At 40.7% G+C, this 19,520-nt stretch overlaps 1 protein-coding gene across 2 annotated transcripts in view; it reads right to left on the minus strand.

Moving 5' to 3' along the window:
• Positions 1-19,520, minus strand: part of Adk (adenosine kinase) — a 432,164-nt gene that overhangs the window by 104,175 nt on the left and 308,469 nt on the right. The window lies entirely within an intron of this gene.

The following is a 19,520-nucleotide window of genomic DNA, read 5'->3' on the forward strand; positions in this document are numbered from 1 at the left end:
CATGTAGTAATACAATAAGAACTTGATTTCCCCTTTAATAGGTAAATCACATCTACATGGACATTAATAACCCCAACTAGCACAAGCTGGACCACTAAATGTAAAATAAGAAGGTTAAAGGTCAAGGTCCAGGGGACCATCAACTAAAGGAAAACAGACAAACGGTTTATCAGCGAGAGTGTGCTTGTAAGCACTGTGTTGTATTCAAGCAATTGAACGCACACCTAAGCCAGAACCATCAATGTTTTCTATCAGGTGTTGTTAATGCCCTAGTTCTGTATTAAGTGCTCTATGCATATATTAGAGAAGGGAATAAAAAGAGGCTCTTACTCCTTTAAACAGTGTTCTAGGCCTTACTTATTTGAAAAGCACTTATTAAGCATCAGTGCTTCAGGCAATGGACCATAAAGTAAAGAACAAGCAGCATTCCCTTATACTTCTCTGTAACAATACTTTTAAACCATTAGCATCGGTGTTTTCCTATCTCACTTTTCTAATAGATTGCTTATCATCACATCAAGAGAAGAGCCAGGCTCACAGCAGGTCATTTCTTTTATTCTCTTTACATCCTTGTAGTTGCCCCATCCTTCCTCCCGCCCCCCTTCCCTCCTTTCCTCAGAAAAGGGGAGCTCCCTTTCCCATCCAGCCCAGCTCATCAAGTTGCATCAGGACTGAGCTTGTCCTCTTCCCTGTGGCCTGGTAAGGCAGTCCCACCAGGGGAAAGTGATAAAAAAGCTGGCAAGTGAGTCTGCGTCCAATGCAGTCCCCACTTCCCTTCCTAGAGGACCCACATGAGGCCTAAGCTCCCCATCTGCTACATCTTTGTAGGGGACCTAGGTCCAGTCTGTGCATGGACCTTGGCTGATGCTTTAGTCTCAGCAAGTCCCTCTGGGCCCTGGTTAGGTGGCTCTGTTGGTCTTCCTGTGGAGCTGCGGTCACCTCCAGGTCCTTTTCTCTTTCCTCCCACTTTTCCACAAGGATCCCTATGCATCACCCAATGTTTGGCTGTGAGTCTCAGCATCTGTTTTGAGGTGCTGCTGGGTAGAGCAGCATCCAATTCATGGCATGACACTCCTCCTGCTTCAGCCTCCCAGGTACTGTGATGATAGGCATGAAATCTGTCTTGATTTACCTTTCTTTTAAAGGATTTATTATGTATTTTTCTGTGTATGGGTGTTTTGCCTGTGTATATATTGCATACCATATGTGTGCAGTTCCTGTGGAGGGCAGAAGAGGGTGTTGATGCCCTGGGGACTGGCCTTACAGGTGGTTGTGAGTCACCTTGTGGGTGCTGGGAATTGAACCGGAACCTCTGGAGCGCAGCCAGGGCTCCTAACCCCCAAGGAATCTTCCCAGCCCCTCAATCGTTTCTTATGTAATACCTTCCAACATAGTTTGAATCCTTTAACGAGAGTCAAATAAAGCAACTCTAAAAGCTAATTCAATATTCATATTTTAGTTGTACAGCCTAAGTATCCCTTGAGTATTAAGAAAAGAAGCATCTTCTAGTAGATCTGAATTGGCAAACGTACAGATAACTACTCATTCTACTTATAAATCTGGGCATGTTCAGAATTTTTGATGATTTTTTTCTAATTTACATTCTAGAAATAACTTCAGTCCAGGCTTTCCAAGAAAGATTACTTCCCCTTAACAAACAGCACTGCTACCAAACACATGAGTAGCCTTTGGATTCTGCTGGTTTTGTTTTAGTGGAAAGAGTCTTTGTAAACTTTTATTATTTAACTTGGGATGTGAATATTCTGAACAGGTTCACAAGCACTTTTAAGGTAGTATAATCCTTTTGTTTTTCTTTTGTGAGAGTCTAGACATAAATAGGCATGTCAACAGAGTTTTTGAATTTGGTAGTCTGCAGAACTGACTGCCCAGAGAACTGTAGAGTGGCTTCTATCCAAGGAAAGTTTTCCACTAGGTGTGAAATACTTGTTGCTATACTTTTTGTACTAATACCGTAACTTAGAAAGACATATATTCTAGCCACAATGCTAACAGTATAAATGCATGTGTAAGTTCCTATTAAATAAAGGGCAAATGCTTGCTGGCACTGTCAGCTTTTACTGCTGTTCCCCAGGTTACATGCTACTTTACAGCAACATGCAGAAGTGGCTGCTGACCACTGCAGAGAACTCTACCTGTTGCTAGGCGGAAACAAGGCTGCCCATATGATTATATCCTTTCCAAGGATGAACAGAAATCGTGACCCATCATCCAGGATATCTAGCAAACTAGGGCTTAAATGACTGACTTTTGCAAATGAACAAACAAATGGCTATACTGGAACACCCATGAAACTCCACAAGTAGGGACTATAAAATAAGATAGTGACCACAAGCTATAACATACAAAACACAGCTAAATGTAAATTAGAAGACTCCATATACAAGTATGGTGGTTTGGATGAGAATATACACACAGTCTCTGGCATTGGGATACTAGGTCCTAAGGTGCTGGCACTGACTGGTGATGCTTAGTGTGGTGTTGCTGGAGGAGATATGGGGTCAGGCTTTGAGGGTTTAAAGCCATACACCATTGCCATTTTTTTTTCCTGCACCTCCGTTTGGTTCTGGATGTGAGCTCCCGGCTGTTTTAGCTGCTACACTTCCCTGCAGTAATGCTGATGGACTCTTACACCTCTGGAACTGTAATCCTAAGTGAACCCTTCACCTTATAAGTTACCTTGGTTATGGTGTTTATCACAAGGTAGAAAAGTAACTAATGATATAAGATAACACCAAAAATAAAGTCAGAAAACAAACTGGGAGATAAATATTTACAAATCAACTAGGGATTGATTTTTTTAAATAAAGTGAAGGAAAAAAAAGACAAAAACAAAATAGTAGAAAAGAAATAACTGAAGAAATTCAACATTAAATCTAGAAATGCAAATTTTAAAAACAAAATACTATTTTAAAATTTGCAAAACCTGAACAGACGCTTAGCTGGGAGCCTGATTGTGTATGTGCTGCATGTGTATATATATATTCATGTGCACAGACAGTTGCAGACACCAAAGATCAGTCTTGGTGTCTTCATAATTGCTCTCTCCTTTCCTATGTTTATTGATACATGTGTGGGTGTGTGCATGCATACATGTGTAGGCCACGGTGTAACTATGGAGGTCAGAGAATAACATACGTTGAGTTTGCTCTGCTTTCCATGTGGGCCCTCTGGGATCTGAATCCAAAGTCAAGGCCGTCAGATCTGCAGCCAAGTGCCTCTACCAGCTCAGCCCGCTCGCTGGCCCCATCTTACCTTTTAGTGCAAGGATCTTGTCACTGAACTTGGAGCACGCCAACCTGCCTAGCAAGCTGGCAATTCCAAGAGTTCTTGTCTCTGCCTCCCCAGTTCTGGGTTTAAGCAGCAGCGCCCCTATGCCTAGCTTTTTATATTGGTGCTGGTGTGCATGCTGTGTGGCAAGTATTTTCTGAATGAGCCATCTCCACAGCCCCAGGGGTACATTTTGTTAAAAGCTTCTGGAAGGCACTTTTCTAACATTCTACAAGTTAAAAATTTTTTCATTTCCTAAGAATGGGCAGGTTAGGTTGGAGAGCAAATGGAAATATTTATGTAAAGTACATAAAACATACTTGCTACAGTGCTATTCACAATCAGGAAAAGCACCCACAAGCTAAGCAGGAGAACAAACCATATAATAATACTTGAGTGCTGAGAGTACAGGTGCTTGTTAAAGTACCTCACTAATAATAAAACTCTCATGAATTTTTTTCAAGAACAAGATTACCATAGCATCAGTAGTTTGTTCTATTTTAGGGCTGTGTGGATGTACAGGTATCCACATGGTTTATGCAATATAGTTATGTGGTTTCCAATTACAACTGGAACAAGAGGATAACCACAAGTATTATACAATCAACCTGTGTCCTGTCTGTAGTAGCCAAAAATAAAGCCTCATAACTTTACAGATCTGTGTGGGAGGATCCAAGATTCCTATTCCAAGTTTCAGTAAAGAGTGTAACAAAATATAAGAATAAAGTACAGCAGAATTGTTCATAGTAGTTTTAATAAAGAATTAAAAAACAAACTGCAACTTTTTTTGGGGGGGCATTAAATTTTGTAGGATGTGACTATAAACACAGCAGGCTGAGGCCAGTCTGGCTATACCACGAGACTCTGTCTCAACCTCAAAACCCCAGTCCCTACCAAAAATGACATTTAAAAATGTAATTAGTAGCTATAGAAACAACAGGGTAGTCTGGCCAGCAGCTCAAATTCAAATAGATTTTGCTTTATACATAGTCAGAAAAATCACACAGCAGCACACTCTGAAATATGCCATAGCACTTGCACTGTGGCACATAAGAGCCAAGAAATGCCGCAGTAAATGGGGCATGCTGCTACGTACCCTTGAGATCTGACATTCTATCCAGCTAAGAAAACACACGGAGATTTCAAGAGCGGGAGTAAGTGGGGAACTGAAAGCTGATCATAGAAAACGGATCCCTTTCGACAGATACACGCTAAACTGGGTAGAGAGATACTGGTCCTGCAAGGAGACTAATACCATGCCTGCAGCCGTGCTCAGCACCCTTCTCATTCCATATTCGAAAACAAGCTTGTATTTTTTAGGTTCTTTAGAGAGAGTACTGTACTAACAAACTCTTTCCTTAGGAAAATAGGAAAACAAAGCAAAACAGAAACAAAAACAAGCCCAACCAAACAAAAACAAGATTGGTTAAGGATTGGACAGTAAAACTAAGAAAATGTTTCCATAAAAACTATATATATTCCTCCCACCAAATATTGAAGTAGCACTTATTATTTGCAGAAAATATTTAGTTAAATATACAATAGCAAGTGTCCTGGCCGTCAGCTCTACTTGAGTTATTCTTTTAGCTCAGCACTAAAGGGCTACACACAATCTAGTGTAAGAGAGGCTTGAAATACACTCATGCCAACTGTCTTTTTTTCTCTCTCTCTTTGAAAGCTTTCAAATCAATGATAAGCTATCTGAAGGGTATGGAATAGCCTCAGTTGTATATGCAGTCCTTGTAGAAAGTAAGTAGAGCTCATATGGCATATTGCTGTTCTCTATTTTAGAACCAGCACAGGAACCACGTGACGTGTTCATTGCTATGGTAACTACATTTCAGTAGGGAGCAGGAGAGCAAACAGGCATGTAAAACATGTATAAGTTGTCAATATGTAAGTAATTGCTGCCCTGGAGCTGAAGTAACTTAAATTTCATTGATGCATGACTTCTTAGAATAAAAATCTACCTATTATTTTTTTCAATGATGTTAATAAGCTTCCACCTCCCTTTAGCGCTTTTTTCCCATTCAAAAAGCCAGTCTTTTATCTCATTACTTCAGTGGCTTCTCGGAAAGACAACAACTGCCCTCCTACCACTATTGTTACTGGCAAGTCAAGCCACACCCTACATCACCAGGATAAATAGAGCCCCAGGCCTGCTCAGTAGGAAATATGTCCTAGGCATTCTTCTGTAAGGGCCTGAGACTGTCAGACCACGTGCGTCTAATTTTGAGATCTGTTACAGGATCTATGATTCTCGCTAGAGTTATCTCAATAGTCCGGTTAGAGGAACCAAAGAGCCAAATAAGATCCTATTACTAAGACTTTATTTGTGCTGAATTTCTTTTCGATTAAGCTCTGGTTATCTAGGATATTGTGGCATAGCTCTACCAGTATAGACTTAACTTTAATGCTGTTTTTTGAGACACGGTTTCTTTTGGTAGTCTTGCCTGTCCTGGACTCATGTTGTAGACCAGGCTGGACTCGAACTCACACAGATCTAATTGCCTCTCCCTCAGGTGTGTGCCACCACGCCTGGTTTATATGATGCTGGTCACGACAGAAACGTAATAGATTTCTCTGAAAATTCTTGCGTTCTCTCTCCCTTTTCATTCCCAGGTCTGTTATGGATGGTTACCTACATTTGACAACAAATATGAAGGGAATGATAAACTTTCCTGCCTTTTGTCACAGGGTCTTTCTACATAGCACAGGCTGGCCTGGGACTCACCTTTGTAGTCCAGACTGCCCTTGAAATGATCCTTGACAGTCTTCTGAATGCTGGCATTACATGTATCCATCATATTGTATGGCTAACATAAATTTCTTTAAAAACTCAGGGGCTGGTAGATGGCTTCAGAGGTTAAGAGCACATAGTATTCTTCATATTCTTCAGGAAGACCTGAGTTTGGTTCCCAGCACCCATGTGAGGTGTCCTCCAAGGGTGCCTATACTCATGGAGATATATATATATATATATATATATATATATATATATATATATATATATCTCCATATATATAGTTAAGAAATAATAAAAATTAAATCTTAAAAACTTTAAATTTTATACCATTTTCATACTATCTTAAACCTGTGTCACATAAAATTAAACAGTGGTATTATTTCAAATAAGTTAAATCAGCAGATACACAAAATTTATTTATCAGAGTAATTTTTGTTTTGTTTTTTGAGGCAAGGTCTTTCTGCGTAGTTCTGGCTGTCCTAGAACTCTCTTTGCAGACCAGGATGCTGGCCTCAAACACATAGATCTATCTGCCTCTGCTTCCCATGTGCTGTTACCAAAGGCATGCACCACCATGCCTGGCACTCTGAGGTTCTTTTATGAGATTATGTTTTATAGGAAACAAATAAAGCTGTAGTTAAAAACACACATTAGATTGCTGGGGGTAATCTGCTATTCTTATTAGTGTGTATTATTAATTGACATGAAAAGACTTTCCTTGTAGCAACTTCCTAGTTTAGAAAATACGCATTTGATTGGAATGTAAAGGAAAACTACACACCACCTAACAGAGGCTATGCTGACAATCATCATACTGTATACACGCAGCTATTCATGGAGAAAGTAAGATGAAAAGACTATAAATCTGTGTACTAAAAAGAAACTTATACTCTTGGATGTTTCAGCAACAGGAATATCTTCTTCAGACTCATTGGTTCAGTGGCACCACATGGAGCCTGCTGATTTTCATATACCAGAATGTCTCCAAGATACATTTCATTCCAGTGTGTTAAAACTTCCTACCCTGCAGCTGTCACTATAGCTATGTAACTCATGCCCTACTATAAAAATGCAAATCATACAGCTTACTCTGCTGATAGAAACAGAAGTGGAGTCTAATGTATCTATATTTCTTAGTCATTTCAACTCTGTGTTAGAAGTACTCCATACAAGGGAAGCCCTGCTCTCCCTCCCACATAGCTCAGACTTGCCTCCATCATAGAGGGTCTTTTGATTTTGCCTCCCAAGGGCTGGGATTAGGAGCACACCCCTCCCTTCACAGCCCATTAATCTCTTTCAAATTTAACTCCTGCTGTAGGGTTAAAGAAAGAGGACAAGAGAAAAAAAAGAAACAAACACATGAAGGTGTTAACCTCATTTGGTGATAGGGACTTCTGTTACACAAACAATATGGATTAATCATGGCAATAAATAAGGAAAGATGTATGGGTCTCTATACTGTACTTTATCATGTCAGTAAAATTAAAAAAGCACAATTTTACAATATGTTGTATAAGGATATATATATATATATGTGTGTGTGTGTATACACATACACATGCATATATGTATTTATATCTTTGGGAAGTATGTGTGTATGTGAGTGTCTGTGTGTGTGTGTATCTCAAGGAAATGAAAACACAGAAGTCAGAATAGGTATCAGTTCAGCAGAGGGCTGGCAAGAGCCTTAAATAACAGAGGCAGAAACATGTGCTTTGTAATGTACATATGTTATATATATTCTTTGAAAGATATTACATATTTCATAATAAAAGAAAAGAGAAAAGAGAAAAAAAGAAGGGAGGACATCAATGCATAATTACCCTTTCACGGGCAGAATATCACAGACCGTATTTTACCACAAAAAACAACAAAGAACACAGTACAAGCAGCTATCACGGGAGATCTCTGTTTCTGATATAGAAGCATATGGAGCACCGGGAGGCGGCTCAACTAGCATGCATGAAGCCCTGGGCTCCACCCCCATGACTACATGAACTCGGACTGATGGCACGCTTCTGTGTTCAACGTCATCCTTGGCTACCTAGTAAGTTTTTTAAATTTACATTTATTTATTTAGTTTTTACAATTTATTCATTATAGAACCCGATTCTAGGCCCCTCTCTCAACTCCTCTCAGTCCCACCCTCCCTCCCTCTTCCTCACATCCCCTTCTCCTAGTCCACTGAAAGGGGAAGTCCTCCGCCCTGCCACCTGCCCCTAGCTTATGAAGTGACCCTCCTGACATGGGTACTAGGAACAGAGCTCGGGTCCTCAGTAACAGCAACATACACTCTTAACTGTCAAGCCATTCCTCCAGTCCCAGGAGTCTCTGTTCTATAGTTCAGTCATGGACTTAGTTTTGTTTAGTGTTTCAGATACAAGGTATTGTTATGCAGCTCTGATTGGCCTGGGCCTCACTACATAGCACAGGGTAACTTCAGATTCACAATACTCTGCCTCAGCTTTCCCAGTGCTTGGATCATAGACATGTATCACCATGCCCAGAAATACTGAATGTACATAGTACACAGAAAAAATTATCCAGGTTGATGGACACTGTTTCCAGTTGTAAATGTAGTTGCAGGCTTTTGTGAATGAATGTTTTTGTTATTCTGTGTCTGGTCTAATCATTACCTTGTTTTCGTTTTTGTTTGTTTTTCCTTCGAGACAGGGTTTCTCTGTATAGCTTTGGCTGCCTGAACTCACTCTGTAGACCAGGCTGGCCTTGAACTCACAAGATTCATCTGCCTGTCTCCCAGAGTGCCAGGATAACAGGTGTGTGCCAATGCATTAGACACTGATCTTTCAACACTGATCATTATTTTAATAGTGTCTTTAGCAAACAAAACAACCATGCTGAGGTATTAATTTATAGAAAACACCTTCTTTTAGTGAGTAGTTTTTGTGTAAGCATTGTTCAAACCTCAGCACAATCATAGATTTCCAATGACCCCCTAAAGATACCCAATGCCTATTGACAATTGAGTCCCTTTTGCTCCTAGTCTACTATATTAATTGTGACAAGTATGAGAAGCCTTGTGATTTAATGACCTCCTTTCCAAAAGCAAAATCACAATGTTAAAACAAAGGAACAAGATGTTTTCAAATCTCAGCTAAATAGTGATTATGAAGCCAGGCACAATGGCACATGCCTGTAATCCCAGCATTCCAGTAGGCAGAGGTGGGCGGGTCTCTGTGAGTCCGAGACCAGCCTGGTCTACCAATCAAGTATGGGACAGCCAGGGCTACACAGAGAAAACCCTGCCTCAAAAAACCAAATCCAAACTAAACCAAACCAACAACAACAAAAACCCAAAACCAAACTCAAAATCCCAAAACCAAAACCCAACTAACCAACCAACCAACCAAAAAACAGTGATTATGGTGGCGAAGAATAGAATTTTTGATTAGGTTTGTCCACCATTATTACCTAACTTTCAAATCTTTATTTCCTGGGGGAAATATGTGGTAAAGAGCTTGCTGTGACCTTATGACCTCAGTTCCATTTCCAGCACCCATGCAAAAAGTTGGCTATGGCCATGCTCACTTGTAACTTTAGCATTGGGGAGTATGGAAACATGGACACCCAGGTATTACAAGTAAGAGTATCTGATCATGACTTATTCAAGGAAAATGTGACATATTTCACAGCTAAGTGGGAATTAACAGGCTCAACTGGGGAAAAACATGGCCTCCTACCCACTAAATGAACATGAAAATGTGTATGTTTTATGTATGAATCTTTTAAGTTTGAATTATGAACATTTACAGAGTAAATGGCATAAATCGGAATGAATATCGTCTACAAATGTAGGGAATCTCTGTTTAGTATTGGTGATGGTGTAGGAGGAAAACTATGTCTGACCATATTTCATTACGTGGCCTAGACTGTCCCATAACTCTTAATCCCACGTTTTTCCTTATCTGTTCTTCTTTCATAACAAGGTACGATGATAGAAAGAAGACCTTAATTTTAGGGGCTGATGAGATGACTCAGCCAGTAAAGGTTGCTATGTAAGCCTGGTAACCCTGAGTTCGGTCCCTGGTGGAGAGAATTGACTCCTACAAGTTTCTCTGATCTCTACATACATGCCAGGATATGCATGTATAATAAAATTTTAAGAAGTTTTTAGTTTTAGTTTTCTTGGTGGTTAACAAAACTTAGGACTTAAGGTTTTTGTTAAAATTTTCTGTTAATAGGCTTTTTTGGCCTGTCACAGCCATACTGATAATTTCCCATGATTTTTATAAGACTTTATTGTTTCACAGTGAGACATAATTCGTACAGAGTTATGTTTTTGTACATTGTGCAAGGTGACTTTCCCATATGAATGTCCAATTGACTTGGGCAATATACATCCTTTATAATGCCCCATCTATAAAGGGATTCCGTGTGTGGGTCTTTCTGAGATGCTACATACATTTTGGTCTTTGGTAGTTGGCTCAGAGCTAATTCCTCAAGCTTCCTATAGAAGCTCTACTGGTGTCTGCTTTTGGCAGACCTAGACACCTTTTTTTTTTTTTTTAGATTAGAGAACCCCAGTCCATACAGGACCCTGATCTATGCCTTGGAGTAACATTGTACACAGACACCCAGAAGAACCTCATTAGACAGGCCTTGTTGGAGTCCAAAGTCTATCCTTTATGTCCAATCACATTTCTACATAAATACACACGTAACAAACTATATGTATTCTTCCTCTATACAAGGAGGTCTACATAAAATAAAAAAAAGGGACAGAGTTCCTAGACTGTTCAGGTGCTGAACATAAGGTGATTCATAGATGGTATTGGGACATATGCATTTCTTTATCCATGACAGGGCATTAAATATGTGTTCCTGAACTCTATGAGTTATTCCATCAAATTAACTAAAACCAAGGTGGGGTTCTGGGAAACCCAAATTATGTCCAGTAGGCTGGAGGGAAAGGTAAACAAGCCTGGCTTTGTGACTGAATCGCTATTGACAGCAATGGTGGGGCTAGGATGAGGATGATCTTGGGGACTTAGCCTGTGACCTGTGCTATCTCCAGGAAGCTTGTCAGAAAAGAACTGAATTACAGGCATCCGGCAGGAACACTTCTTTTTAAAATGTATTAACTTATTTTATGTGTACAGGTATTTTCTCTGCTTGTATGTCTATGGACCATGTGTATGTCTGGTGCACAGAAAGGCCAGAAGAAGGGATTGGAACTTCACACAGTTGTGAGCTACCATGTGGGTGCTAATAAACCAGGTCCTCTGGAAGGGCAACCACCGCCCTTAAACACAGAGTCATCTCTCCAGCCCACTGTTTTTCTTTCTGGTTAAATGTGTATCTCATGCTTAAAGACAAGCTCTTTCCGATGGGTGGTGGCGGCACACGCCTTTAATCACAGCACTCAGAACACAGAGGCAAGTGTATCTCTGTGAGTTAAGAGGCCAGCCTGGTCCACAGAGTGAATTCCATGAGACAACCGAACAAGCTAGGCATCATGGTGCACACCTTCAATCCCAGCACTCAGGGAGGCACAGGCAGGCGGACCACTCCCGGACTCTTCCTTCTTTAACAGAAAGCATTTCACTCCTTAGATCAGACTGGCCTTGAACTTCGGGGCTCCAAAAATCTTGCCTTCATGTTCCTACTGGCACATACCACTGTGCTTGGTTCATAAAATGAGATAAATTAGGCAGCAAGACAGCTTAGTGGGTAAAGGTTCTTACTGCCCAACCGATGCCTGGCCCACCCAAAGTCCCACCCTATCAGAGAATGCCAACCCCTGACACTATGAACAATATTCTGCTAAGCTTGCAGACAGAGGCCTGTCAGAATTGTCCTGAGAGGCTCTACCCAGCAGTGTTTCAAAACAGATGCTGAGACTCAAAGCCAAACATTGGGTGATGCATAGGGATCCTTGTGGAAAAGTGGGAAGAAAGAGAAGAGGACCTGGAGGTGACAGCAGCTCCATAAGAAGACCAACAGGGCCAACTAATCAGGGCCCAGAGGGGCTTGCTGAGACTGAACTATCAATCAAGGTCCATGCACAGACTGGACCTAGGTCCCCTACAAAGATGTAGCAGATGGGGAGCTTAGGCCTCATGTGGGTCCTCTAGGAAGGGAAGTGGGGACTGCATTGGACGCAGACTCACTTGCCAGCTTTTTTATCACTTTCCCCTGGTGGGACTGCCTTACCAGGCCACAGGGAAGAGGACAAGCTCAGTCCTGATGCAACTTGATGAGCTGGGCTGGATGGGAAAGGGAGCTCCCCTTTTCTGAGGAATAGGCAGGGGAGAGGGGATTGAGAAGGGAGGAGGAATGGGGCTATAACCAGGATGTAAAGGGAATAAAAAAAATAAATAAATTAGAAACAAAAGTTCTTACTGACAAGCACACACTATGAGTTTGATCTTTGGAACCTACATGGTAGGAAAGAAGTAACCCAAACAAGTTCTCTGTGCTGGGCATGGTGGCACATGCATTTAATCCCAGCACTTGGGAGGTAGAGGCAGTTGGATCTCTGTGAGTTTGAGGCCAGCCTGGTCTACAGAGTGAGTTCTAGGACAGCCAGGGCTACACAGAGAAGCCCTGTCTCAAAAACAAACAAACAAACAAACAAACAAAAACAAAACAAAAAATACCCCAAACAAATAAACAATCAAACAGTTCTCTGGCCCTATAGAGAAGGCTAAGTGAAGACAGCATGTACCACTTTTAAAGAGGACCTGAGTTTGTTTTCCAGCATCAGTGCTGGGCTCATAGTTACCTGTAACTCTAGCTCTAGATCTGATACCCTCTTTTTGCCTCCTCAGGTACCTATATGTGTACACATACATACACACACAGGCATGCACAATAAACAAACAAAGAAAGAAACAAACAAATAAGTAAAATCTTACCAAAAAGGTTCTCAGGCTAGGCATAGTGGTACATGTCTTTAATCCCAATACTTGGGAGGCAGGGACAGGTGGATCTGTATGAGTTTCAGGCCAGCCAGGTCTATCTACATGGAGAACTCCAGGACTGCCAGGGCTATGCAGAGAAACCATGTCTCAAGAAAAACAACCCCCCCAAACCAAACAAAAAACAGACAAACAAACTAAAAACCAACAAAAAAGACCTCTCCTCTGACCTTCATACATGCACAGTGCCATGATTGTGCACACACAGACACACAAAATAAATGAATATATTATGCTTAAAAATTAAAAAAGATATACCTTAATAAAGGTAATAGTACTAGTAAGTCTGTAGTTTTTAACTACAAAGAAAACCAAGTCTTTAAGGACTGATTGCTGGACCATCTCACTCCTTGCCATCTCAAACTCAAATCAGTCTACATTAGTTCTGCTCTATTCTAGCCTATTACACACAACACAGTGATGTTAAAATACATTTCTAATGTTGCCAGTTCTACTTAAAAAAAAACAAAAACAAAAACAAAACTTCCAAGATCTTCCAACTACTGCAAGACCAAGAGAAAGGCAAGGCATTAAGAAGCTGCTGCATTAAAACAGGCAAGTGGCAATGGCACCACAACTAGAGTGGAGGCAGCTGGAATGCAGAGATATGATTTTGGTATTGCATCATGCATAGCTCAGTGATGGGATATGGTCTGAGAAGTGTGTCCCTAGGTGATCTTGGCATGGTGTGAACATCACAAAGTGTACTTACACAAACCTGAAGGTACAGGCCAATCACTTGATGCAATCAACAGACACAGTAAGAAGCTGAGGATGTAGCTCAGAGGTAAAGTGTTTACCTAGCATGCAAGAGGTCCTGGGTTTAACCCCAGCACCACAAAAAAAAAAAAAAAAAAAAAAAAAAAAAAAAAAAAAAAAAAAAAAAAGAGAGAAAGAGATGCAGTAAATATATATATAATTGCTGCTGCTTAACGCATTCAAATATTACAATAAACTTTTAAAATAAGTAGATGTATAATTTAAAGCCATTATTAAAGTACAGTACAGCAAATACATAAGCTGGTGACATAATCATCAAGATACGGACTAGACATAAGAAAACTGCTATACTCTTAAATGAGTAGCAGGCTTATTTACACGCCTATCTCCACAAACAAGTGAGTAATGTGTTTCACTACACTGTAAAATGGCTGCACATTTACCACACGATAAGGAGTGACAGCTTCCCTCTAGTCTCATAGGACTACTGCTGAACAAAATGTAGGTAAGCAGTGCCTGCCTATTTATAGCAGAACTGTCCTCTGGGCACAGCATGACAATTGCTGTCTTAAATCAGAGCAGCTGTGATCACCCATAGGAGACCCCACCCAGGAGACTGGGCCTATTAACATGGCCTCAAAGCAGGAGGGGAGAAGGGTCATTAGGAGCTCACTAGAGATTCCAGCCATCACTTCCTTCTGTCTTATTCAGCTGCAGAGTTACGCTTCGGTGTCAGAGTACACAGGAGTGGAAGGCTGACTAGCCTGGGGACTACAGAGATGCACCCAGGCTGAGGGGGAGATTTTCACAATGCAGCTGCCTCAGCCACCCAGCCTCCTCTAAGCAATCCCAATACACAAGTTGGCTCACCAACCTGGACTTGTATGGAATAATTTCTTTGGTCTGTTAGTGCCCTATCTGGGGTAGTGTTTCTTTGCACCTTCACAGGAAAAGTAAAGCAATAATATTATGGGACAGTCAAAAGTGACTGTTTTCATTTCAATTAATATATGGCAATGATTATTAGAGTCCCCTGGCTGCAGAATGCTGGATGTGTATCTTTGCCATAAAATTGCTGTACAACATCTGGAAATGCAACGAGGCATCATAAACTTCAAGATGCTCAAAGACTTCCTCCAGCACAAAAATTTACTAAAAATGGATCAAAGACCTTAATACAAAACCCAAAATCCTGAAAGTGGTAGAGGAAAATGTAGGCAAAACACTTGAAGATGCAGGCACAGGCAGGTAATGCTTGAAAAAGATTCCAAGAGCATAGAAAATAATTTCAGGAACTGATAAATGGGATTGCATGAAATCATTACATGAAATAAAAAAGCTTCCATAACAGTGAGATGGCTCAGTGGTTAAAGACACTTGATGCCAAGCCTGACACTTGCGTTCAAACCCTGGGATATACATGGTAGAGAAAAAGAGCTCAGTCCCACAAGTCGTCCTTTGATGCCAACACACACACACACACACACACACACACACACACACACACACACACACGATTAAAAAAACTTTTAAAATGCTACCACACAGCAAAATAACTAGAGTGAGGAAACAGCCTATAGAATACATATACATATAAAAACAACAACAGGGAATTAATATCTAGATACTAGAAAATATAAAGAACAGAAAAAAAATGTCCTAAATATCCTAACCCCTCTGAGTCATTCAACCAGTGAACAGGCTGATGAATTAAGGTGTGGTAGTACATACTTGTAATTTCAGTGCTTGGAAGGCAGATGCAGGACTACCAGGAATACAATGTCATCCTTCTTACAAAGCAAGTTTGAAGCCTATCTGGGATATATGAGATCCTGGTCTTAGAACAACAACAAAAATACAAACAGCCAATAAAAATTTAACATCCTTAGCCATCAGGGAGGTGAGAATTAAAACAGAGATTCCATCTCATTGGTAGAAAGGTGCTATGGAAGCCAGTGTGAGGTTCCTCATAATGAAAACAAAACTACCAGATGTTGCTGCTATATTGCTCCTGGGTACTTGATGGATTCAAAGTTATATCACAAAGATGCAAACATGCACATCGCTGCATTATTCACAACAGCTAACAAGTGGAACCTTCCAAATGTCCACCAACATATGAATTGATAAATAAACCAGATTCTAAATATTAATACTGAATACTTTTTCTCACATGAGGAATCTAGGTTTAAATATACCCATGCTTGTTTGTGTGTGCATGTGTGTATGGATCATAAACTAGAAAGGGAGGAAGACTATGGGAGGAAGAGATCCAGAGGACAGCTCTGGATTCCTGGGATTGAGTCAGTGTTTTTTATCTGAAGGCCTAAGATAGTCTTATTCTACAGTGCATATTTCACATAACTCCTTAGTCTTCCATCTGCAGCATGCTCCAGCCATTCTGTCTGTGCATGCCTTCTCTACTCTTCCCATCACCTCTACCATAAAATTTCCAGCATACTCACTGGCCATATAAGATGTGAAGTTAAACCTGAATCTCAGATATGAAACAAGTAATGTTTTTGTACAAGTATATCTCAAATATTTTGTTTCCTATCTAGAATTCAAGTTTAAATGGACCCCTGTACTTCTGTTTGCTAAATCTGGTAACCCCATTATTCAGCAATTTCTCATGCTTCCAAATTTCCATTTTAATTATATTTAAAATTGTACATATTAACATTTAATTATCCTTTTCTGTAGGATTTTTTTGTTTCATTGCTCTGTTTTAAATACTTAGATGCATTCAAATATTAGAATTACAATGGAGATTTATTTACAAAGATTTCTTACCCAGCTAAATGTGTAAAACTGAAAAGCAGAAACAGTAAAGTGTTCAGCAACAGAAGACTTGAAAATACTGAAACAGTTAAGAGTATTGCCAAACCAAACACAGCCATGGACTTGCTGATTGATGCATCTGAACCAGGACCCACACAGGTGCCCGGCTCTCACAGCCAACAACATACACGGCAGAAGACAGCTTCTTCAACAAATGGTGCTGGTCAAGCTGGAGAGCTACATGTAGAATGAAACTGGACTCTTGTTTCTCACTCCGCGTAACACTCAACTCCAGAGGTCAAGGATGTTAACATAAGGTGCCACCCCCGAATCTGAGAGAGGAGAGTGTGCTGACGTGAACGAACTCGTTGGCACAGGAAAGGATTTTTTGATTAGGACCCTGATAGTGCTGGCATAATACCAGCAATTAATGAATGAGGTGTTGGGAAATGATAAAGCTTCTGTACAGCAAAGGTCACCGTCAGATGAGTGAGAAGGCAGCCTGTAGAGCAGACACAACCCTTTGCTATCTACACATCTGTCACTGGGTACCTAGAATACACAAAGAACAAGAACAAAAATCCAGGTGTGGTGGCACACACTTGTAATCCCAGTACTCAGGGAGGCAGAGGCAGGTGGATCTCTGTGAGTTCGAGGCCAGCTTGGTTTGTAAAGCAAGTCCAGGACAGCCAAGGCTACCCAGAAAAACCCTGTCTCAAAAATATAAAAACCAAAAACCAAAAGAAAAAAAAATCATGACAAATTCAGGTAAATGGATACAGCTAGAAATAATCATTCTGAGTAATGTAACCCAGCCCAGAAAGACAAACATCACATGTTTTTTCTCATTTGTAGAAGTTAGTTTTGAATCTTCAGATATGTACTTGTGTTTCATTTAGAATATCCAGAGAGGCCAGAAAATTAGCAAGGGCCCTGGGGAGAATTGACTTTCAAGAAAGGGGAGACAAAACACAGTAGTATAAAGGGTTAAAGGAGGAGTAATAGAATTGGAAAGGTTAAACTAAAGTTGAGGAGGGGATGGCAGAGTAGAGGAAGATATACAAAGAGTGATAAATAACAGGGAGACTCTCAAAACGGCAACTGGAAAGTTACTGCTGTAGAAGCTTCCTAGTATACACATGCATGTACACATATACACTTAAAAAGTTAAGGTGGATTTAAACTATAACGAGATGACAATTCCCCTACTATACATTAGGGCTAACAAATAAAAAGCACAGAACCAGGAATGGGTTACCTCTTTTGGAGCTGTTGGCCAGTGAGGTTCCACAGACCCCAAGTTACTCCATGTTATTGTCAGACCCTATTGCTGAAGACACCATGTATTGGAGTCACAGAACATGGAGAATTCTAGCTGGTACTGATCTGGAAGCTTCATCCCTGTTGATTAGATTTCAAAGGGCAGAAAGGTGCTATGCATGATGCAAGAGGAGAAAAGTAATCTACTTACCTATCTATGAGCCCTGCTAATTATAATAATGACTGGCCTGGCAAGATATAGTAACTGGCACAATAGTGGCCCAAACATTGTAGAGTACTAGCTAACCACTTTGGATTTAAGTCCTGCTCCACAGGAGGAAACTTATACCTGGCAAGATTATTGGGCCAAGGATCTATGGCTAGACAGATCATAGGCCTAGGGGAACCTACTACTATTATTCTCCTAAATGCACACAATATTTGAGTGAGACATCCATGTTGCATCGTCTCCTCCCAAAGCTCGGGGATCACTGAAGAAGAGGCAGCGGAAAAGGTGTGCGAGCCAGAGGCAATGCGTGATTACAAGAGCACTTTCTGGACACAGCAGAGCAGCTGCACATTTAACTCAGAGCAGTTAGGACAGCATGCATAAGACATGTGTGAATTCAAGCTAGTTAAACCCCATCATGGGGAAAGGAGGTGGTCATGAGGTTCCACCTCTAGCCAACGAGTTATTGGTGATTGGTAGCTCCTGGAACAGGGGACTCTGCTTTCTCTAAAAGAAGGTCTTTGGTAAGTCTACCACACTTCAGTGTAAGGCCACGAGTCCAAGAATATGTTGGCTCTTCCCTGAGGATTAGTGTTCATGGCACCAGAAGGTACTATGAAAGCTCCAAGAGAAGGGAGCAGCAGTCCTACTCAGCTATGATACCTATGAACCAAAACAATAACCAGTGTGGCACAATAAAACTAACAGCACAATTGTACCAAGCATACCTGTGGGTAACCAACAGTTCTCTAATTGTTCCACTCAAGTAGACAGAAATCATGCCTGGTACTAGAAACCTAGTCAACCACAGAGTGCTGAATTCAGGCACCTTAATTTTTTTTTTTTTTTTTTTTTTTGAGATAGGGTTTCTTTCTGTAGTCATGGCTATACTGGAACTCGCTCTGTAGACCAGGCTGGCCTTGAACTCACAGAGATCCACCTGCCTTTGCCTACTGGGATTAAAGGCTACCACCACCAGATTCTACATAACAACAACAACAACAACAAGATGCTGGAGAGATGGTTCAGAGATTAAGTGCATGGCTGCTTTTCCAGAGGATCTGGGTTAAATTCCCAGCACCTACATGGTGGTTCACAAACCACCTGTAACTCCAGTTCTAAGGGTTCTGACATCCTCCTCTGGCCTCTATGGGCACCAGGAACACACAAGTGGCACACAGACAGACACACAGGCAAAACACACTTAAAACAAAACATATTTAAGAAGAAAAAACAAAACTGGGTTAATACAAGTTTGAGAGCATTATAGACAGAGAGATGAGACTATTTTTAGCAAAGGCTTGCCTCTAAACAAGTACTGTCCCCACTATAAATAGCACATCAAAATCACATTTTTAGTCAATCAGTTCTTAGAGACCTCACTTCTTCAACTTGCTGGACTAGGGAAGAGCTATAGGGGAGGAAAGAGGGAGGTAGGACTGGGAGGAAATAAGGGAGGGGGCGTCAACTGGGATACAAAGTGTATACATTGTAAATAATAATAATAAAGAAAAACCCTCAAAAATCATATGATCATCTCATTGTTGCAGAAAAA

The sequence above is a fragment of the Psammomys obesus genome, unplaced genomic scaffold (genome assembly GCF_907164565.1).
Source record: "Psammomys obesus unplaced genomic scaffold, mPsaObe1.curated_primary_1811, whole genome shotgun sequence".
Lineage (NCBI taxonomy): Eukaryota > Metazoa > Chordata > Mammalia > Rodentia > Muridae > Psammomys > Psammomys obesus.